At 40.3% G+C, this 23,907-nt stretch overlaps 1 protein-coding gene across 4 annotated transcripts in view; it reads right to left on the bottom strand.

Moving 5' to 3' along the window:
- The window catches only part of plch1 (phospholipase C, eta 1), a 170,315-nt gene extending 148,463 nt beyond the window's left edge, over window positions 1–21,852 (bottom strand). For all 4 annotated transcript variants that reach the window (XM_017715419.2, XM_037540041.1, XM_037540042.1 and 1 more), the window contains exon 1: window positions 21,713–21,852. The gene's annotated coding sequence lies outside the window, so the exon portion shown is untranslated. The remainder of the gene's footprint in view (window positions 1–21,712) is intronic.
- Window positions 21,853–23,907: the final 2,055 nt, after the last annotated feature.

Genomic DNA, 23,907 nt, shown 5'->3' with positions numbered 1-23,907 from the left:
GTGGTTTGATGTACACACACATATTTACCAAGCCCCTTTTAGCCATTCTGGAAAGCGTCCTATTTTGGTTCTCTCAGATTTAGGCCCAATCCCGTTTCACCCCTTGCCCCTACCACTTAGCCCTGAGCCCTCTGTTTTGAGTGTTCATGTTTAGGGGTGGTGTGTCCCAATGTTTGCTGAGGTAGAAGGGTAGGGCTACATGGCCCTTCAAAGGGAGGTTTTCCAGAGACTTACTCCAAACAGTGTTGGAGTACAAGAGACCAAAGAAACCCACAAATGGGAGAATTTTCTCCTTTCAAAAATTACGATAATCATTGTTTTATCTTAGTTTAATGTCGTTTCAATTTATTATTGGTCGTTTTCTTAATAACAAGCATAAGAAAATAGCATGCTAATGCCTTAGAAGCTAGCTAGCTAACTTTCCTGTTCCACCTTAAATAGTCCACCTGTCATGTAACTGCTGCATTTAAGGTGGAATGGGAAAATTCAAACAAGAAGCTGGTGAATATCTGACTTCAGGTTCGTAGCTATCACCAAAGATTTAGCAGTGGGTGATAATAAATAATTGTTTTATCCTGCTCTTTGAAGGCATATGAAGCCCTAAATGTAACTATAGCCCAGCAGTGAGGAGCTGAACCTTTCCCTTCTCTGCTATCATTGAAGACGGGCCGGGCCACCTACAGAGCACCGCTAGCACCTGTTAATAAAGCAATGTTTGTTTGTTTTTTATGTTTGAGAGTGTTCCCATTTTATAGTGGAAGATTTCAACCACTACCCATTGTAACTCAGTTCTACGGGGTTAGGGTGACACTCGAAAACAAGGGTATAGGGATAAAAAGAAGAAATTGGATTGAGCCTTAGTCTTTCACACCATTTTGTTTGATCGCCTAAAGTGTGGCATCCAGAGCTCAGCACTGAAATGGATTGCCTCTCATCTGGAACACAGAACTTTTTCTGTCAAGATGGGTCACTTTTCCTTATCCTCAGCACCGATTACTTGTGGGGTACCTCAGGGATCTATTTTGGGCCCTATTCTGTTCTCTGTATACATGCTCCCACTTGGGTCCATTTTTCAGTACAAAATCACCTATCACTGTTACTCAGATGACACACAGCTCTACCTCCTGATTAAACCAGGTGAAAATGGCTCTCTGCACTTTATTTTTGATTGTCTGTCAGATAACTGACAGATGCTGGATGTCTAAGAACTTTCTAAGCCCAGACAAAACAGAAGTTATTATTTTCGTAAACCCTGAATCGGTCAGAGCTATAGCTAATGATCTGGGGCCTTGATCATCTAGCCATGTAAACATCTTGGCATTACTTATATTTTAGGAACCTCACCTTAAGTTTGAGAAGCAAATAGACACCATTGGGAGAGCTAGCTTCTTTCAGCTTGGGAATAAAGCAAAAATGAAAAGCATTCTGTGTCGTTAGTACTGTTTTGTATTAATACTATTGTCAAGCACTTTGGCCAACCTGTCTTTTAAATGTGCTATAGAAATAAAGATAACTTGACTTGACTTATCCTTCTGGGTCGCAGAGGGAGCTGAAGCCTATCCCAGTAGTTGAGTGGGAGGCAGGAACAACCTGGACAGTCTGCCAGTTTATTACAGGGCAGACATATACACACACATTCACACCTAGGGGCAATGTAGTATCTCCAACTGGCCTGACGGTATGTCTTCAGACTGTGGGGGGAAACCCAGACACAAGGAGATCATGCAAACTCCACACTCCACCTCATCTCAGACATCAGGCAGCGTATCTGAATGAGTATTCATGTAACAGATTTCTGTGAAGGAGCTTTTAGAGGCATTAAAGCATTTTGGATGTCTGGTTCCTATCACCACCACTATGAAATGTTTTTATTCTCTCTCTCTCTCTCTCTCTCTCTCTCTCTCGCCATCCCACCCTTTAGTTGAGCCCCTGAGCCACGTCTGCCTGAGTCACCACATGGGAGCCACCAGTCACCAGAGCTATATCTCTGTTGGCTGATCTGCACCGTTTTGAGCACCATAGAGTTTCATGCTGTACAAAGCTGTGCAAACCTCACCCGCATGAACTGACCCTCCTGCTGCTGCTGTTCCTACTGCATAAACTGAAATAATTAACCGTTGCTCCTCCCGTTTTTCCCCGTTTTGTATTATAATATTTTACTCTAATGCTGTTTGTTATCCGGTGTCGATCAGATCCCCTTTTCAGTGTTGGTTCCTCTCAAAGTTTCTTCTTCTTGCTTTTAGGGAGTTCTTCTTGCCACTGTCACCACTGGCGACACTCATGGGGGATAAGGTCTGGGTTTTTCTGTAAAGCTGACAACACCTGTTGTAAAAAGCACCATATAAATACACTCTGACTTGACTTAAGTTTCTCTAAAATGAAGCATTTCATATTATACCACTCAGAATGACTTTGCTTACATCTTCACCAATTAACTTTGTAGGAATTTAGAAAACCTGGTGGAATTCTCATTGAACAGTCATGCAGTTTGCATGCATAAACTTTCATCATTTGTCAGTGATGTCTCATGGTGTAGTTCCAGAACAAAAAGTCAGAAGCTTCAGATACCAAACATGAGAAGGTGGTCTACTACATTTGGTATAAGGGGAAAATTGTATATATTGACTTTAACTATGGCTGTTCAGTGCACTCTGGCTTTAGAGTGGGCCCAGCCAAACAGGCATCAAATGTATCAACTCCTGCATAACGCTTTACATTTTGACTGCTTTTTTGACGTTAAGAAGGACCTAGTTTCTACGAGGGCTTGCACGGCTGGTGTTAGTCAAACTCAATCGATTCACACGGGTAATGTCTGAACTTCCACTGTCGGAAATGATCACCCTTTATGGTGGTTTGTCCTAAAACTACAAATGGATGATGAGCCCCTTCTCCCGGACAGAGCCGGGTGATAAGACATGGGTCATATCTCAAAGGATCTGAAGGAAACCACCCACCCTACAGCTCCCTACTGCTCTCCATTTTCAAAGTCTATGACTTTGACCCTGCAACCTCTTCCTGCACTGGTCTGCTCAAACAGGTCGAAATCAGATACCGCCTCGCGACACGGTGAGTTCCTGCTTCAGCCCGGAACTTTCTCTCCCACCGGGAATTCCCCATAAATCATTAGGAGACGGATACGTAACAGGTGCTGTGGGAAAAATACTCAGACTGAAGAGGAGCAGGTGAGAGACAGCGGGAGGATGGGGAAGTGTGTAGGGAGTGCTGGCTTGTAGACCTCTTCATAGCAGGCTTCCTTCCTGTGCATGAGTTTTTATTACATTATAATGTGTAGTTATGGTGTTTACATATATTTTGCCCAACTTGCAGGTGCTATGTACTAGATAAATATAGTTATAGGTATAGATGCAGTAATGTGCAAAAGTCAGAGACCACCCTGACGTCCACTAAAACAGACTTGAAGTACAAGATATTTCTTATTCATGTAATAATTTCAGTTTAATGTATTTTTGGTGTTTAGTGTGTCTGTCCTTTACCTTTATTACAGCTTCCATTCATTTTATGAGACTCACTTTCAGCTTCACAAGAACTCTGCAGCCACACCTCTAAAGTTGATTATTACTTAATTAGTATTAAGTTGCATGTTCTGTTTCCCAACATCCCAACATTTTGTGAGGTATGGAGGAGTGGACAGTCTATTACTCTTCTTTGTTTGATTTCCATACCTCTGAAGTTCAGTCTTAGTAGTTTCTTCTTACAATCCAAATAATTCCAATGACAAATTTACAATCAGCAGTCCAGAAAACCTTACTCCACATCTTACATGTCCAGTTTCAGTGTTCAGCATGCATTCTTCCTTTTCACTGGTTTCCTTTCCTCAGTGAGGCTTCCTGACAGCTACACATGCAGACCCATACATTCAGACCCAGAGCGCTGAGTGGTCTTCTCACAGTGGAAGGATGGACAGAAACACCTGTGGATGTTTTCAGATCTGAAGCAGCTTGATTTTTTTCCTCATTCTGAAAGATGAAAGCTGAAGTGCTGTTTATCTGATCTGATAGTAATCTACCAGGTTTTGCAGGTGGGTGCTAGGAATCCTATTTTATCAGTAAATGTTTTGTGAAAAAAAATCAAACTGCAGTTTTGGAAACTCTTATTGTTTCACCTTTGGCTCTCCCCTTCTACACCTCCTGAGAAACAGCTCCTAAAAAACTTGCATGTAATGACTATTTTGACTAAAACTCAAATAATTTAAGGGTGGTCTCTGACTTTTGCACAGTACGGTACTTATATCTACATTTATATTCAGATTTCCTTGATATCAGTGCTGAGGTCTCCATAGAGGTGGGCAGACATAACAAAAATGTGATATCACAATACTTTAAGAAGTTTTCACCATACGCAGTGATATATATTTAGGAGGGAAAAAAATGAAGAAGTTGCACATTTACTCCAGGTGTAGTTGTGTTTTTCGCTCAGTGGTCTGCTGGACCCACCGCAATATTGTTTTCTTAAATCAATACAGCCATAATAGTTTATGTACAAATATCAGATGTTTAAAATATCACAAGTGGTCAGCGTAGGGTTCTCCTTCAGCAGCTGTAGCCAGTCAGCAGCCTGTCCATGTTGTCTACCCCCCCCCCACAAGTATACACACAGACACACACACACACACACACACACACACACACACAGCAGGCCATGTAGGAGGAGTACACAGTGAAGGACACAGCACCTCCACACTTTCATTCCCCCCAGGTTCACCGCAACACCACGTGTAATATAAATGTGTGGGGGGTGAAAAGTGTGAAGGCACTGAAAATGGGTTATTTTATATGTTCCTCACAGAAAATGAGCAAAGGCCAAGAATCTGAGGTTGAATTAATAGTAAAACACATCATTTTTTCTTTTGGTAAACATTGAAAATGGGTTCCACAGACCCCAACACCACACAAGGGTTAAAGAATACAACCAAAAACTATGAATACAGTAAGTCATATTCAACATATCACATCCAATAACAGGACTAAAAATGCTCTCTTTCATCATCAAACATGCAGTTAGAACATCTTTTTAAGTACTGACAATATGATACGCTCAGACAAGAATATTGTGACATATTTTGATGTAATTTATCACAATAATGATAAATAGTGTCATATTGCCCAGCCCTAGTATTACCGTCCTTATAGTGTAATGACAAATTAATCTAAACAGAAAAGCATTGTCTACAGAGTGAAAGCAGTAGTCCAGAAGGCACTGGACATATATGGAGAGGAAATATTAAAGGCAGAGGAAGCAAAGGCAAGTCAAGAGAGCTCAGAGAAGGCCAATAAAGTGAGCAATGGGGCTCTTCAGTGAAGGGCCGCAGGATGATGAAGCGCAGGAATTACTCTAGAGATGATGAAAGAGTTTCTGCAAGATCCTGAAGGTCAAAGTCCTGAGTGCCCTCCATCTTAAGAGTCACTCTGATGAGACCCACGCTGTTTGGAAAATAAATGTGGTTGGCCTTCAGTGGTTAAGGGAGCAGCATTGATATGAAGGCGTAAGATGTAGTGGGCACAGTTATTTTGGTCCAGCGGTCATCACCCACATTCCTGGACGTCTATCACTCTACCAAGTTTGGGTCAAACCACCAGGCCTTAGAGACATAGAGCAAAAAGTGACTGATTAGGGACCAAAATTGGACGTCACATAGCGGCAAAGAGCAACAGAGTCCATCACGTATATATTGGATTCTGTCCCTTGTTACGGATACAGTGTGTACAGTGTCAGAAACCTGTACATTTACATCATGCTAAACTGGTGGCTATTAGCTTCCATTTCTTATTAGCTACATTAGCATTGTAGCTACAATGCAAAACACCAAATATGTCCTTACCTTTTATAGTAATGCTTTATCATTATCTAATAGTTAATGACTGTTAATTATGCTATTGTTACATATGTATAACAACATCAGTGTCTGACCTCACCTTCATCCAGAAGGTCAGACACTGATGCTGGACGAGAGGGCCTGGCTCACAATCTAGATTCTAGTTCATCTCAAAGGTGTCTGATGGGGTTGAGGTCGGGGTTCTGGGAAGGCCAGTCAAATTCTTCCACACCAAACTCACCCAGCCAGGCCTTTATGGAGCTGCTTTGTGCCCTGGAGCTCAGTCATACTGAAACAGAAAAGGATCTTGCCCAAACTGTTCCCACAAAGTTGGAAGCATACAATTGTCCAAAATGTCTTCCAGTCCTAACTAGAACTAAGGGGTTTAGGCCAACACCTGAACACAACCCCATATCATTATCCCTCCTCAGCCAAATTTTACAGCTGGCACAGTGCAGTCAGACAGGTAACGTTCTCCTGGCATTTGCCAAACCCAGACTCATCCATCAGACTGACAGATAGAGAAGCCTGATTTGTCAGTCCACAGAATACGTTTCCACTGGCGTAAAGCGTCCAGTGATGACAATTTATGCCACTCCATCCGACGATTGGCATTGTGCTTGGTGATGTAACGCATGCATGCAGCCACTCGGCCATGGAAACCTATGCCATGAAGCTCCTGGCGCACAGCTATGTCCTGATGTTAAAGCCAGAGGAGGTTTGATATTTGCAGTATTGAGTCACTGTTGAGTGTGGGTGACTTTTATACACTGTGCTCCTCAGTGCTCGGCGACCCACTCTGTACCTTTACCAGGTCTGATGCTTTGTGACTGAGTAGCTGTGGTTCCCAAACACTTCCACTGTTCAATAATACCACTCACAGTTGATTTTTTATTACTTGTTGCACCGTGTTGGTCCAGGAGAAACGTAATTTCACTCCACTGTGTACTTGTACATAGACGGAATGACAATAAAAGCCTCTTGACTTGACTCTAGGAGGGAGGAATTTTCCCAAACTGACTTGTTGTAACGGTGGCATCCTATTACAGCACCATGCTCAAATTCTGTGAGCTCTTCAGAACGACCCATTCATTCACACGTTTGTAATGGTAGGCTGCATGGCTAGATGCTTGGTTTTATACATGTGTGTCAATGAGACTGAATGAATCAAATGAATTCAATGATTAAGAGGTGTGTCCCGATACTTTTGTCCATATAGTGTAGTATAAACTGCTACTGAGAATATGTGTGTAGTATACAGTCTTCAATTTCAACACTACATTGCAAAGCAAGAGTACTGTCAGAGAAGAGTACTGCTGAGAATGATCCACCACCCAAATAGCACCTGCTCTGTGAGGGTCCTGATCACTGAAGAACAGGGTAAAAGGAGGCTAACAAAGTATCAGAGAAACAGATGGACTACAGTCTGTATCTGTAGAACCACAAAGTGCACCTATATGGTAAGTGGAGCTGATAAAATGGACAATGAGCATAGAAACAAGGAGGTGAACATAATGTTATGCCTGATCGGTGTATATATTGCCTTGTCCCAGCATTCCAGATACGAATGAATAGCAAGAAATTCCCTATAGAGATCTAACAGAGCTGAACGCTAATGGAATGGCTCTCGATGGGGATGAGCCATTTGTGTTCCTCAGGAGAAGCTATAATGTGATTGGTGGATCGCAAGTGGTTTACAATGGAGCCCAAAGCACCCTATTACCACACTGTGGCACCATAATCACTCTCAATTTCCCCCTCTGAGCAGATAATGCCTGCTGAAGGAGGCAGTTTGATTCTTTACTGATCACTTGCTGTGCCATACATTCATGTACGGGGTATGAGCTGGCAGGCGCGTGTGGCAACCCATGATTAGCTTTTCTTATACGTTCTGGCTCGACTGATGTGGTTGGACAAGCGGAGAGCTCTGCGGGCAAGATCTTGATCTGCACAGGCTCGGAACAGTTCTCAGAGCTGTCTAATAGAGCTTGAGGCCACCGTGTTCAGCTCTTCAACCTTTAATGACTTTAAGTGGACCTTAAATTGACTGTTTGTTTACCTTGATGGTTTGTATTTCTGGTCATTTTAAGCATAATTCACTGTATCACATTGTGGCCTCTTTCTGCAGGCCCACTAGAGGCGATTCGACTGTGTTGAGCTGCTAGCGAGCAATGTGAGGTGAAAGGGTAGGCCCAAAGTGTTATTACACAATTCTATAGCCTAAGAATAGCTCAACGAATTTGCATTGAAGTCCCTGTAGTTACAGAATAACAAGCCAAAGGAATAAGCCTGTGAAATGAATGAATCTATTTAAATACGGCATTCATTCCTGCCAGGTTAAGTGTAAAATATCTATGTATTTGTTGAGTTTAACACATTAAAAAAGGCTACATTTTATGTTTTAGTTTTTTTCCCAATAAATACATTCAGCAGAAGAACAGTGATTGTGTATTAAAATGTGCAGAAGTTCACTTATTTTCAACAAAACGTGCACTATCACAGGGGGCGTGTTTCCATATTCGAAAATAAACCATAGTCCTCAAACTGGGTGCAAACTCAAAAAAGATGCACATTTTATATAAAAACAAAAATGAAATTGTCATATTTAAGTGCGTTCTCTATAGGGCACTTATTTTATATATCATCATTATCATCATCATCGTCGTCGTTAACCGCTTAATCCAGATAGTTAACACACACACACGCACACACACACACACACACACACACACATATGTGGACAAAAGTATTGGGACACCTACAGGAGCTTTTATGAATCCCATTCTAAATCCATAGGCATTAATATGGAGTCGGTACCCCTTTGAAGCTACAGCAGCTTCCACTCTTCTGGGAAGCTTTCTACAAGATTTTGGAGAGTGCCTGTGGGAGTTTTTGTCCATTCATCCAGAAGAGCATTTGAGAAGTCAGACACTGGCCTCCATTGTAGTTCATCCCAAAGGTGCTCGATGGGGTTAACTTTATGGACCTTTTTTTTTGCACTGGGACTCAAGCATGCACTTACACTTGTCTAGGGCAGATGTAGCAGGACAGAAATTTCTTAAACTGTATTGCGGCTATATACATATATATATATATATATATATGTGTGTGTGTGTGTGTGTGTGTGTGTGTGTGTGTGTATATATCACAAAAAAAGTACAGAATTTGAATCATAATCAAAGTACCTGTATCGGTAAAAGTAAACATTTTGAGCGATATCCTGCCCTAGTCATAATTTTACCAATACTTCCTCTCGCGCTCTCTCTCTCTCTCTGTGTAGTAGCACTCCATTAGAACACAGAAGGTAGGAGATGGTATGGCAGCAGCTGTTCTCTAAGGATCCCCAGCAGAGCAGAGCAACCGAAAAAGATAATTCAATAAGTTGAAGGTGATCGATTGCCTTTTTTTTTCACCTCTCCATTTCAGCCCTTTACTGTGGCTTGGCTCGGGGCAAAAGGAGCACAAAGGCCCCATCTGCGTCCAGTCCTGCCACACCCTGCTCCACATAGCCCTTTCAGATATAAACTCATCTGCTCATTCTATAACGCAGTCCAGGTGAAATTAAGTACCAGACAATCAAATTAACCTTTTCAGAAATACACATTTGAGTAACTGAGATCAATTTTTATACAGTCAAATATTAAAGGGACACTCCAGCAAAACTGAAAAAAGGAACTATAACTAGATCTGTTGTAAGAAAAGGGTTCCATAAAGCACCAAAAAGGGGTCTTCTATTGTTACAAGCTTGACACCGGAATAACAGAAGAACCATTTCAGTGCTACATAGGACCCCTTTAAAAACCTCTACACAGAACCAGATGCAACATGTTTTCCACTAATATAAAGAGCCCTTTCATGAGGCAAAGAACCCTTTAATCATGCCAAGGATTCTTCGAGTGTTCGCAGTTTTATACAGAATCACTGTCGTCACTAAAGAACCATCGTTTTAAGAGTGTACTGCTTATCTGATGGGGACAGTTTGGTGGTGTACTGTGCTTATGAGCACTACTTTCTCAAAAACCTTTAATAGTGCTTTGAGCAAGTGGATTATGTTATGTTCTATTTAATCTCCTCAGAAAGATCTGCCGAATAACTTGGAAATGAAATAAATAAATGGTGCCGTCGTGACTTTTGCACAGCTCTGTAAAATTACAGCACGAGTTCAGCAGCTCGAATGCTAGATAATCTGCTGTTGCCACTGTTTGGCATTCTGCAGGTTTTGTGCTGAACACTGAGCCGATTATTGCCTCACGCGGTGAAAAACACTTTGATGGGCTTTAGGAAAGACGACACTGTGCGCGTGGCCAGAAGGGGGACGCTGAGTCTCCTGTGTTACCAGGTAATACCATGGCAGTGGAAGAGAAGCCCTGAGACATTCAAAGCTGCTTGAAGGCCTTTACGTGCTGTAAACCTTCCACAGGTGTATGTTTGTTTGGCCTACTGAGCTTCACACAAGTCTTCCCACAAGTGGCTGCACTGTAAGGATGACAAAATAAGTCCTATGTAAAACACAGAAAGATGCCTGCATGAAAGAGATGAATGATTAAATGTAACTGCTATATGCTACACCAATAGTCGATGCTGTGGTCTGCTGTAAACAGTAAACACCTACATGTTATAGACCAGGAGTGCCCAAGCGTGGCCCTGGTGATTCACTTCCTTGGAGAGTTCAGTTCCAACACAGCTGGCTCTGATGCCTTCATTACGGTTGAGTGTGTTAAATTAGGTTTGGAGCTAAACTCTCCCGGGCCAGGGACCTATACCTGCTATACTATATGCTATAGTCGGATAGAAACAGCACACTGCTATATGCTATAGCCTATCCCATACTGTAGTTTACTGTAATCAGTAAACTACTATATGCTTTATGCTATAGTGTATTCTATACATTATGGTCAGTAGTATACTGTGTGTACCATACTATAGTTTGCTATAACCAGTAAAATACTGTATGTTTATGTTTATATTATATATATCATATAGAATAGACTACAGCATAAAGCATATAGCTATTTACTGATTATAGCAAACTATAGTATGGTACAGACTATGGCATAAAGCAGTTAACTGTTTATAGTAGAGACATTATTATATAGTATAGACCATAGACTTATAGTATAGAATATAGCATATAGCATGAAGTAGTTTACTGTTAATTACACAGACTATAACATATAGTGTAGACTATGCCATACTGTAGTTTGTCTGTTGTCTATACCATGCTATAAGATATGCTTCGTACCATACTCTAGTTTGCTATAACCAGTAAACAGCTATATGCTTTAAGCTATAGTCTATTCTATATGTTATGGTGTGCTATAAAGAGTAAACTACTATATGCTATTGTCTATATCATGCTATAATTAGCCATAATCAGCAGTATACTGTTTACAGCACACCATAGCATATAGAATAGACTATAGTCTGTTTTATATGCCATTGTCTGTAGTATATGGTCTGTACACTATATATAGCATATACTGTATATAATATGCTATAGTCTAGTCAACTACTTCATGCTATATGCTATATTCTATACTATAAGTCTATGGTCTGTAGTATATGATATCTCTGCTATAAACAGTAAACTGCTTTATGCTATAGTCCATACCATACTATAGTTTGCTATAATCAATAAACTGCTATATGCTTCTTGCTATAGTCTATTCTATATGTTATGGTCTGCTATAAACAATAAACTGTTATATGCTATATTCTATACTATAAGTCTATGGTCTATACAATATGATAATATCTCTGATATAAACAGTATACTCCTACATGCTATACGCTGTAGTCTATCCTATATGATACAGTCTGCACTACATGTATGCTGTAATTTGTACTATAACTGGTAATTTCCTTTATGCAATATGCTACTGTTTAAACTATATGCTATAATTTGCACTATAAACAAACTACTATATGCTACATGCTATAGTCTATACTTCATGCTATTATTCGCACTATAAACAGTAGACTATTTCACACTATATGCTAAAGTCTATACTATATACTATAGTCTGTGTAATAAACAGTAAATTATGCTATATGCTATATTCTATAATATAAGTCTATGGTCCATACAACATGATAATATCTTTGCTATAGACAGTAAACTGCTTTATAAAATATGCTAATCTATACTATATGCTATAGTCTGCTATACAAATAGTAAACATAAGTATGCTATATGCTATATGTTATTATCCATGCTATAAACAGAAAACTACTATATTATATATATACTACTGCTTTATGCCATAATCTATAAAATTAAATTACAGTCTGCAATATAAGCATATGCCATATGTTAATGTCTAACCTATTTGCTTTTAAATGTATACTATATGTTATAATCTGAACTGTAAACAGTAAACTGTCATATGCTGTGTGTTATAGTCTATACTATATGACATTGTCTATGTAATAAACAGTGAACTACTATATGCTATATACTATACTACATGCTATAGTAGTAACCATGATTATGCTATAGTCCATCATATATATTATGAGCCATGCTATGAACAGTAAACTACTATATGCTATAATATAATCTATACTATTAAGTTTGCACTATAAACATATGTAAAATATTCGTCTATATTATAGGCTATAGTAATACTATATGGTATCATCTGCTCTATAACCAATATATGATGTAGTCTATCCTTTATGCTACATTCTGCATGACAAACAGTATACTACTATTTGCTATATGCTGTAATTTGTACCATAAATGGTACATTTTTATGCTATATGCTATAATCTGCACTATAAACAATAAGCTACTATATGCTACATGCTATAGTCTACATTTCATGCTAGAATTTACAATATATAAAAAGTAAACTATTGTACACTATATGCTATCATCTATGCTATATGCTGTGATCTGCGCTATAGATAATAAACAACTTTAGGCTATATGCCACAGTAAAAAACACGAGTTTATATTTAACAAATCAAATCAAATGAATAGATTCACTCATTTAGTCCCTCACTTAGACACTGAGGGTGCTAACAGCATGCTGAAACAGGCAACGGGGGGTGACCTTATGACCCTTCTGCTACTCTGAACTATGAAACAAGACAGGCCTCTCACTATGCTGACCCTCAGAGACCCCATCCCATCCTGCTGTAACCATATAATGTGACCCTCACTTTGACTGTCAAAGATGACAGAATACAGGTCAATGTAAACTAACCATTATATAATAAGGGTGGATCAGAGAGGTTTACTGCAACTTCAGCAGTAAAACTACTGACAAAGCAGCAAAAAATCATACGTAGCCCCTTAAACTCTTTTATAGCACAGATGGAATTAGGCTTAGTATTTACTGGATGATATGCTTTCAAGATACCGCTGCTGTTGGAAGAAAATCTCGTACCTCCATTTTTGTTGTTTTTCAGTTTTTCACATAATTTGAAAATGTCTGTTGTCCTTCACATTCTATCCAAATTTCATTTAGAATGGACCAAAAGAAATGGCCTAAAATGGCTTGGAAAAAAGTCTGGTTCCATAGGCGTACACTAAAAGTAAAATATGTTTTTCCTTGTTCTGTAAAGTTACCATTTTGGAGATACAAGGTTTTCTTTCGACAACAGCGATATACTTTGGTTTAACACCCAAAATGCATCATTTGCCCATTACTGCAAATGTAGTCCAAGTCAAGACATGTTAGGTGTCTAAAGTTATTCAGTACTCTCAAATAGACTTGTTTATAGGGTCTCAGACACTGTACAGCATACTGTATAAAATTATAGTTGTTATTAAGGCTACTTTTGTCAACTTTAATGATAATTTGGTAACACTTTACTGTAGGGTACTGTTCATAAGACTACATGACACCTACATAAGGTTGTCAATACAACTGACATAACCCTCCATAACTGTTTATAAATGCTTGTTCCAATAAGCATTATTCGCTATAAAGGCTACATTTGCCAATTTTGATGAAAGTCAGCTAAAGTAGTTTTTAATGACAGCCTGTTGTAATAAGCATTTATAAACAGTTATGTAGGGTTATGTCAGTTGTAATGACAACCTTATATAGATGTCATGTAGCCTTATGAACAGCAACCTACAGTAAAGTGTTACCGATAGCTCTTCTCAGCAAGTGCCATGACAACTGATGGATGCTGGAATAAGTCGTCTGTTTAGCTTTATGTCATTAGTCATGAAATGTGTCCCCAGGTGTCCCCAGGACAGTGCGCACTTCCGAGTTTTACTTGAGCAATGGCTGAAACGTGGAGTCATATATTCCCTGTTTGAGTGGAGCGACTGGCGATCTGTTCTCTTGTGAATGAGTGTGAGTGATGAGATCAGTGGCGTAACTGTCCTACAGTCAACTCACCTCTTTCCCAACATCCTAACAAGCTTTAGCAGCGTTAAATCACATCTGCTCCTTTCAACTAAAGCGCTCTGTCATATTTTAGTATTAGTGCATTTCCAAGCAACGAAAGTGAAAGAAAGAAGTGAGTTCATGCAAATTACAGCCCTGATTTTAATGAAAGACAACTGAGGAAGCTGTGAGGCATTGGAAAGCGGGAGAGAGTCATCTTTCCAGGATAGGTGTTTTCAACAGCTGGGTAACTTGAAGCAGTGCTCCGTCACTCACACAACATGGCAAATTGATGATACTGTAGATCAAACAAGACACAAAAGCACCACTCTCAGTTTAAATGTAGCTAAAAGGAGGACTCTGGTTGTCTGGTGTTGATATACTGCGCTTCACCCCTCAAACTACCACAATAGAATAGAGAGATCCAGTCATCTGTTAGCTGGTGTCTGAATGCTGTGATATACTCTGACATGGCTGTGGTAGGAGATGATGGCAGTAAAGCAGTGTGATACATCACTGATGTGTTAACCCAGCTAATGTTTGCTGTTCATACTAAATTGATGTGGTTGAGATAATGAACAGTTTAGCGCTGTTGTTGGCCACATGTTTAGCATTTGTAATGGGATAGCCGAGCGCTCGTCACCAGACAGCTAAAAGTAAAAGTTTTCTTTCTCAAATTATGACTATTACAAAAACTGCAGTCGTGCTTTTCCAGCTGATAAAAGCAGCTCACCAAACACTTTCCCCCACAAATGACAGATTTGTGAAATGTTTCATTGTTTGATGAGTGTTTGTTGTGTTCTGACCATAAAGGATAGTTTAAAACAGCTGTTAACCACCCAGGAGCAAAAATCAGCCTTCAAACTTCAAAGAAATAATTATTTGACATTTATCGCAATAAAGAGATCGAACGATATGAATTTTTTATTGTGATAACATTTTTGGCCATATTGCCCAGCTGTAGTTGAGAAGTAACTTTATCCTTCACCACATTGAAAACATGCCTAACACCAAAAATCTGTTTTTAAACTGACACTACTACCACACTACTACTACCACCACACTACTACTACCATACTACTCCCACAAACAAACCAGCTCTGTTCAATGATCACAACCAACAATGGCGCTGAAACATTTTGTACTTTGTCTTCTGTGTCTCAGGTGTCTGGAAACATAAAACAAGGCATATTTTCATAAGCTCACACTCTCGGCTTTGGCCGGCCTGCAGAAGGAGCATGCAGTTTCGCTAAGAGTTGGACCGCTTTTGGGTTCAAGTCTCAAAGTGACTAGAATCTACAATGACACTGACAACACAAAGGACACAATTCGCTGCGCCTTGCAGTCCATTAAAATAAAGGTTAAATAATTCAGCAAACCTCCGCTGCTACCGACAGGCTTGATTCCAGCCGAGCGCTACACCAGAGCCGAACAGCAAGCTGATACCCAGAAAACACTGGAGTCATTTTACCTCCCACGTTCCTTCACACACACACCAGAGAATGTATCTGTAGCATGGTGACAAGGCCCAGATTGTCTCAAATGTAGGCCGGGACATTCCCCAAGAGTGCCAGCGCCTATGTATAACTGCACTCAGGGGCTGGTTTATTACATACACCTGCACTATAGCTGTACCTAACAAGCTACTTCACTTTTTACAGTCAGTTTATGCCATAATCCACATTTTTGGCAACACTTGTACTGTGAAGTCATTTGGCTGACCATACTAGGGTTGAACTCAGGGTGTTTCCATGATTGACCCAGTTCTGACCAAAGAACTACTGTTAACTGGATAGTTTTAATATAATGTACTTGAAGTTTATGGTTTATTAACTGTAGTTAAACTGTATAATTTAATGTGTTCCTAAATACCTTTCATTACTGTTGATTTCTATTTGTACAGTTTTTGTGCTCCAGTTTTCTAATGCACTCATATGTGCTCGTATGTGCTCTAATGTGCCCCCACAACTATCAAGGTCAGAGTTCGAAACATATTTCGACTTTTAATTGGCCTGGACTTTAGACTAAAATCCTTTTGCTTCGAGTGACCCTGCATTAAGGGAAGCAGTCTCACTTCCTGTACTAAAATGCAAGAGCATGGCTAAAATAAGGCTCTGCTTATGAACGAAAGCTCTTTGTGTAACTCATAAATTTGTCTATTATTAAAATATTCAGAAAATCTGGGTAAATGAGTGTAAATGGCAAGGCTGATAACCAAGATTGAACGCACATGACTTTCTAGTCCTCAGAAGGTAAAGTTAAGACTGTACTGCACAAAGCAGAAGGCGTATATCAATAACATCAAGAAACGCCGCCGACTTCTCTGGGCTACAGCTTATTTCAGATGGACTGTTGCACAGTGAAAATGTGCTGTAGTCTGACAAGTCAGATCAGATTGGTTATGAAAATAATGGATATAATTTTTTTGGGCTAAAGAAAAATAGGACCATCGAAATTGTTACCAGTGTGAAGTTGCAAAAAGGCAATGAGTTTCATGGTATTGAGGGGTATCAGATGGCACTGCATAAAAAAGACATGTTTTTGTAAAGAACATAGATAAATGGACTAGAGAATACTCAATCTGTGGCTGCATCCACAAATGCAATTTCAGACTGTACTACACAAAGCAGAAGCCGTATATCAACAATATCAAGAAACGCTGGGAACGACAGCAACTCAGCCACAAAGTGGTCGGCCACGTAAAATGACAGAGAGGGGTCAGCGGATGCTGAGGCGTATAGTGCACAGGTTGCCAACTTTCTGCAGAGTCAAACACCACAGACGTCCTAACTTCATGTGGCCTTCAGATGAACTCAAGAACAGCATAGAGAGCTTCATGGAATGAGTTTCCATGGCTGAGCAGCTGCATCCAAGCCTTACATCACCAAGGACAATGTAAAGCATCAAATGCAGTGGTGTAAAGCACCGCCACTTGACTCTAGAGCAGTGGAGACGTGTTCTCTGGAGTGAGGAATCACACTTCTCCATCTGGCAATCTGATGGATGAGTCTGGGTTTGGAGGTTGCCAGTAGGACGGTACTTGTCTGACCGCATTGTGCCAAGTGTAGAGTTTGGTAGAGGGGGGATTATGGTGTGGGGTTGTTTTTCAGGAGTTGGGCTCAGCCCCTTGGTTTCAGTGAAAAGAACTCTTGATGCTTCAGCACCGAGAGATTTTGGACAATTTCATGCTCCCAACTTTGTGGGAACAGTTTGGGGACGGCCCCTTCCTGTTCCAACATGACTGCACACCAGTGCACAAAGCAGGTCCATAAAGACATGGATGAGCGAGTTTGGTGTGGAAGAACTTGACTGGCCTGCACAGAGTCCTGATCTCAACCCGATAGAACACCTTTGGGATGAATTAGAGCGGAGACTGTGAGCCAGGCCTTCTCGTCCAGCATCAGCATCTGACCTCACAAATGCACTTCTGGAAGAACAGGAACACTCCTAACCCTTGTGTAATATATATATATATATATTAATTCATTTGTTTAAAAAAACAATGAGGATTTGCAAATCATTGCTGTCTGTTTTTATTTTTATTTTCTCCTGCTGTCTATATTTTTCTTGGACAAAAGTATCAAAAAACAAATGCTTTTTTAAGTGAAAGCCCAGAGAGAGACAGCCAAATTATGCTCTCGTGGACTTCTAGGTCAGGCATGTCAAACTAGAGACCTTTTGGGCCGAAGTTCTGTGTAGATTAGCGTTTACCCTTTTCTAGCGCTCTGAATTCAGTTCATTAAGGCCTTGCTAATTAGCTGATGATCTAAATCGGGTGTGGTTAATGAGGCAGCTTGCTGTGTTTGTACGCAGTGTTTTGGCTCGCAAGGACTGGAGCCTGACACATGCGCTAGGCACTGACGGCTGTGGAATTTCCAGTGAAAAGGGTTTAAGAGTTTGATATGAAACTATGTAAACAAATGTTTTTTATAAAGACTGCTAATGCTAACATTTACAAATATGACTAAATATAAGCCCAAACTGATTTGCCCTTTATGTCCTCCCCTTTCTGTGAAACAGTGCTTTGTCTGTGTTGTGCCGGTTCTGAGTGGGAAGTGTTCTAACTGTGGGCCAATTGTGTGATTCAGAGAACACAAGGTTATTTGTTTGATAACAAATAGAGTTCAGCCTCTGCAAACCCAGCTTTATTACAGCCCGAGGCTTATTATTCAGTAAGTAGACATACTACAAACTAAACGGACTGAAGTATTTTTCATTACACCAAGTGTGTAACAGACATTTCTGACCTGCTGCCTGACCATTTAAGGATATGGGTCATTCTACAGACACGCCCATTTTTGTAGGCCTAGTGTTTACAGATATATTGCACTTCAAAAACATGTTCAGGTTACAATTTATTTCGATATTTAAATAAAACAATAAGTTGTTTTAACAATTACACCTTCTTGAGTCTCAATTTAGCAGTATTGGTTTTTCCAAGCACCACAGAAGTGCTCGTCTCTGTCATGTGGAAAGGCTGAGGCCATATTTTAAGATAAAAACATGTTTTTTTCTGCAATTTTAACTACAATAATCTATACGTGACTATGGAATATAGAAATTAAATGACATAAAGAAAACAAATGCCAATTAAATATTATAAAATATACAATGAAAGTTGTGCCCAGGAGTTGTGCCACTGGTGTTACTGCCTAACAGATTTTATTTGGGGGGGGGTCACACTGATGACATCACTTGACTTCTGTTAACCTACTTTCTGAGAATCTATGAAGAAAAGCACATGGTGAGTCCACTGTGTCTTTCAGTTATCAGACATTTTCTCATTAAGCTCAAGATTTCATATGAAGCTTTTAGTTGAAGTCACTGGTGTGACCCACTTTATTCTTACATAATTGCAAAAAATAATAATAATAATAAATTCCATATTTTAGTGGATATTCCATGATTGACAACTTGTGGTTTGATGCTCTGTAGTAGCCAATTTATAAAATGCACTGTTCATCAAATGTCTCTGGTGTTGGTAAGGATTGGTAACACCAGTGACACCAATGGATAGACAGAAAAGTGGGTGTTTCTTTCTGAATGACCCATATCTGTTTTCTTATTGTGGAGCGTCCAAATAGTTTTTGTGTCCACTCTATGCTGCTGACAGAACCCTTTGTCCAAAGTGAGCACGGAAAACAGTACAACTATGCACAATACAAGACAAGTCAGCCTCTGTCGACTAACATCTGAGCACAAAGTGCCAAAATATGTAAATTACAACCTACAATTCACTGTAAAAGATACAGCAGCCTATGAGGAGCGGCTAGAGAGCAGGTGAACCTATCAAAGTGGCTGCTGGTTGTGTGGCGCCTTGTGATCCAAGCACATGTGATGTAAACACTGCAGGTAATTATCAGCACAGTGGGAGCTCAGGGAAGATAAGCTGAATGCAGTGCAGATGTGAAAAGCCTTTGCTTGCACCAGCACGTGGACGATAAGTGGTCACTTGGGACACAAGCATGAAAACCTTTTTACATTTTAAATAACCTCCAGGGCCTGGAGAGAACCCTTAAGCTGCTCCAGAACCTTTACATTGCATGGAACGTCTCAAAACGCTGAAAACGTTCTTTACAGTCACAAACCTCACAAAGCTCTTTTACAAAGGTCTTTAGGGAACAAAAAGTAGCTCTACACACTTTAAAAACATGGTTCTTCAAGGGTTTATGAGTAAATGCAACAGTTCTATGCAGAACCCTGAGAAATACATATAGAACATTTATGGAAATGGTTCTAAATAGTGCCAAAACAGGTTCTTTACAAGTTTGGCATTGTAACATCCACATACATCAATCTGAAGAACCATTTCACCATCCAAAGAACCATTTAAGCATGACATGGTTCTGCATAGAACTCAGTTCATAATAGAACCTTTATCTTTACTAAAGAACATTTGAAGAATCATCTTTATGTTTATATGGCAGTGGTTCTAGGCAGAACTCATGATTCCAAACAGAACCATTTCCTTTATTAAAGAACACTTGAAGAACCAGCTTTTTAAGTGTGTATGGCAATGGTTCTATACAGAACTCATAGGTCTAAATGGAACCATTACCTTCACTAAAGAACCCTTGAAGAACCAGCTTTTTAAGTATGTATGGAAATGGTTCTAGGTAGAACTCATGGTTCTAAACAGAACCATTACCTTTACTAAAAAACCCTTGAAGAACCAGCTTTTTAAGTGTGTATGGCAATGGTTCTATACAGAACCCATAGTTCTAAATGGATCCATTACCTTTACTAAAGGACCCTTGAAGAACCAGCTTTTTTAAGTGTGTATGGCAATGGTTCTATACAGAACCCATAGTTCTAAATAGAACCATGACCTTTACTAAAGAACCAGTTTCAGTGGCAACTGAAGGTGCCAAGCACGGTTCTTAAGAGCAATGCCAAAGAAGAACCACTTTTGATTCTCAACAGAACCTTTCAACTGATGGTTCTTTAAAGCCCCGTTTGGTAAATGAAACGTACAAGTAAGAATGAACTTCGAAGAGGAATGCTCCACGCCAATTAAAGGTGTTTCTTTATCTAGTACATCCGAGCGAGAAATAATCAGGGAACCTTTATTTTTAAGACCTGACAGATCCCGGCCACTGGTGGACTCCAAGTCGGTAAGAACCCCAAGCAGCCTGATGAAACTAGGCCAGGCCTTCAAAGCAGCGTAAACTTTCAGTAATGACTGTTTTCACTGAGACCGGCTGCCTCTTTTATGATCTTTTCAAGGCAAGGGAGGGCGGATTTAGGGAACAAGGAAAGTAAACAGAACACACTCCTGACCTGGGATGGGACGTCCCGGGATAAAGACCAGCAACGGTCAAGCTTTACGGCTCTGGAGAACAGTTTAGTGTGGATAGCACAACAGCAGAGCTAAAACAATAGGACTGACTGGGAGAACAGAAGAACACACTGCAGGTGTTTACAAGCACTTCATATCATATAGTGCTCTGTTCGTTATATTTATCCCACCCGTTTTCCGGTATGCCCCGCCTCCTGCGCTCGGATTGGCTAACGGGATTGGCGCGGCTCGCGAAACCAATGAAACATTAGCCAATCGTGGCGCAGGAGGGCGGGGTTTTCCGGAATACAGGCGGAAAAACAAACAAGCAGGAGGCGTGCACTTGCTTTCTTTCTCCAACGGCTTTAATGAACAAAATAAAGCGTGTTAGCACAGTGGCCTGTTCTGACCAGAGAAACGAGCCTACGCTGTTCAGTAGTGTCATTTAAACCACTTCTCCATGAGGTTTAAACACTGTAAGCGTAAAAGAAGGTACATTTGAGGAACAATCCGGCTTTGTTGAAGCAACACGAAACCCTAACCACGTTCAAAACCGCTGTGGAAGCTGAAAAATGAGCTGGATTGATGGAGCCGAGATGAACAGGTGCACCAACACGCCCAGCCTCAAGCTGGGCACTTTTAACAGCAGCGGAAAGTTCATCTCAGCTTCTCTCTGTATCGACTAGAAAACAGCAACACAAGACATGGAGTTACGGCAAACTGCACCTGCTAAACAAAGACCAGAGCACTCACTGAGTTTCTCTTCAGCAGCTGTTTCTGACTAGTCCGCTCTGTGGATACAGCTCGTCTCCGATCACGACAAACGAAAGCACTGCACGTTCCAGTCTGCAGGTGGTCTTGGCCCAGGAGAGCGCGTGTACAGGCAGTGTTTACTGCTCAACTGGCCTCAGCGCTGCGGAGCTGCAGCCCAGTGTCCCATTCAAACTCTACGGGACTCTGCGAGAGGGAGGAGCGGCGGGGAAAACAGGAGCGGATTCTCTGGATTGGCTCTCCTGAGGAGGCGCCTCGGGACCGCAGGGGTGGGGGGTGTGTTTCATGAGACATATATCTCGGCTGGGTAACTGTAGACGGAAAGCAAGAGCGTCCTATTTGGGAAACGGAGGCAGGACACTGTTTCAGCTGAAAGAGTTACGTATCAACCCATTCATTCATTCATTCATTCATTCATTAATTCGTTCATTCATTCATTCATTCATTCGTTCGTTCATACATTCATTCATTCATACATTCATTCATACATTCATTCATACATTCATTCATTCATACACCCTTTCATTCATACATTCATTCATACATTCATTCATTCATACACTCATTCATTCATACATTCATTCATACACTCATTCATACATTAATTCATTCATACATTCATTCATACACTCATTCATTCATACATTCATTCATACACTTATGCATACATTCATTCATACACTCATTCATACATTCATTCATTCATTCATACATTCATTTGTTCATTCATTCATTCATACATTCATTCATTAATTCATCCATTCATTCATACATTCATGCATTCATTCAGGTTGTTATTAATCCTCATCTGAAGTCCAAATGGTGCCCTTTTCCTCATGTGTCAAAGTTATGTCAGATGGGTCTATGATTTATTTGTTTATTTATTTGTTTACTATGTAGTTACAACACTTTGTAACATATTGTTTACCGTTATCCCTCAATGTTTAGCCAAATTAAATGCACACTACACACACACACACACACACACATATCAGCTACACCGATCAGGCATTACATCAGTCTCTCCACTGTGGACCTGCAGAAGAAGTTGATGTGGCAGTAAAACAAAGGTTTTTTTGTGAATAAAGTCATTCAGGGTGGTTAGATGAAAAGCCCCATTCTAGAGAAATGCAGGCAAAATTGTTCCCAGTGGTGGTGATAGGAACCAGACATCCACAGTATTTAAAAGTCTCTAAAAACGAATAGGTCAAAAGTTAATAACATGAAGCCATCAAAAAGGTGTACATGTGAAATTGTATTTCTAAATAATATTTAATTTTCTTTCCCCAAAAAATAAGTTAGCTTAGATATATAAATAAATGGGATAAACACACACGCTCATCTTAAAATGGCAAAATGAATGAAAATGAGCTGAAAATAAGCCATCTGGCTACATTCAGCATATACACTATGATATAATAGAGTTGATTAATGTGTACTAGCCCTGTTAAATAAAGTCAAATAATATGGGAAGACTGGAGAGCAGCCGAGTTTCCCAGGGTTTAACTCACTGAGGAGTGACGATCTTTCCATCACTCTCCGCCTCACAGACAAAAGGGACACTTTCCCAGGCATTCCCAGGAGTCTTCTCACCACTCCTTCCCCTCAGTCCCTCCCACAGTTTCCCTCTGCCTCAGTCAGGCGCTCAGTCTCAGTTCAAAGTCTGCCACACTCTGGGCCCGCGATCACACTGTTTTCATACGTTTTACGGTTCAAACCGCAGGGCCAATGAGAGGCCAGCAACCCGGCTACAGCCTCTGCTCACATTTGCACAACAAAGAGCGAGGAGGATGGTCACTTTCCTCCAGCTTACCCCCCTCCCTGCACCTTAACCACTTCCCTAGAGCCAAAATCCACCCACAGCCTCATTGGAGGTCAATGGACCTTGCACACACTGATCCAGGATCAGCTTGCCTGGTCAGCGTGATTGTATCTAATGGTATAGTTAAGAAGGTTCCAACGAGAGTTCTGAGAGGCAATCCTACTGAAGAACCAACACTGAATCCCTGAAGAAGCTCACAATTGGTGGTTCTTTCATTAATCATGTTTGAACTTAGGATAAGAGAGTGAAAAGTTTTCTTCAATGTACCTTCAATGTGACCCACAATGTGTACAATTCCACTGAAAAACAAACTGAAATCTTCTAGGGTGGAAAAGTGAAAACAAAGAACTAAAAT

This window comes from Pygocentrus nattereri, chromosome 7 (assembly GCF_015220715.1).
Source record: "Pygocentrus nattereri isolate fPygNat1 chromosome 7, fPygNat1.pri, whole genome shotgun sequence".
Classification (NCBI taxonomy): Eukaryota; Metazoa; Chordata; class Actinopteri; order Characiformes; family Serrasalmidae; genus Pygocentrus; species Pygocentrus nattereri.
Note: the sequence above shows the minus strand (reverse complement) of the source record. Positions and strands in the feature narration are given on the sequence as shown.